The sequence below is a fragment of the Mus pahari genome, chromosome 15 (assembly GCF_900095145.1).
Source record: "Mus pahari chromosome 15, PAHARI_EIJ_v1.1, whole genome shotgun sequence".
In the NCBI taxonomy this organism is placed as follows: Eukaryota; Metazoa; Chordata; class Mammalia; order Rodentia; family Muridae; genus Mus; species Mus pahari.
This window is the reverse complement of record NC_034604.1, coordinates 10,682,452-10,682,850: the sequence shown is the minus strand read 5'-3', so window position 1 is coordinate 10,682,850 and position 399 is coordinate 10,682,452.

Here is a 399-nt window from a genome sequence, read left to right as displayed (position 1 = left end):
CTGAATCTTTAAATGTAATTCAAACTTAATAATTTTTATAGTTGTTTCAAAATAGTTCCTACTATATGTTGTTTGTTACTATAAGAGAAAGAACACTTTTAATAGGGCAAAAAATGCAAACTTAGTGTATGCGTCTGAGGCTGCTTGTATTCTAATGCTAATAGTGGTTCCTCAAGAAGTGGTTGAGCAGATCATCTTGCACTCAAGTGATGCCATGTGAACCTTCTCCCCACTTTAACCTGTGATTGTGCAGTGAAGGGGAAAGGTGGAACTGGAGGCTCAAGAGGGAGTTGAAGTTAGGGAGAGAGAGAGAGGAGAAGAAGAAGAAGAAGAAGAAGAAGAAGAAGAAGAAGAAGAAGAAGAAGAAGAAGAAGAAGAAGAAGAAGAAGAGGAGGAGGA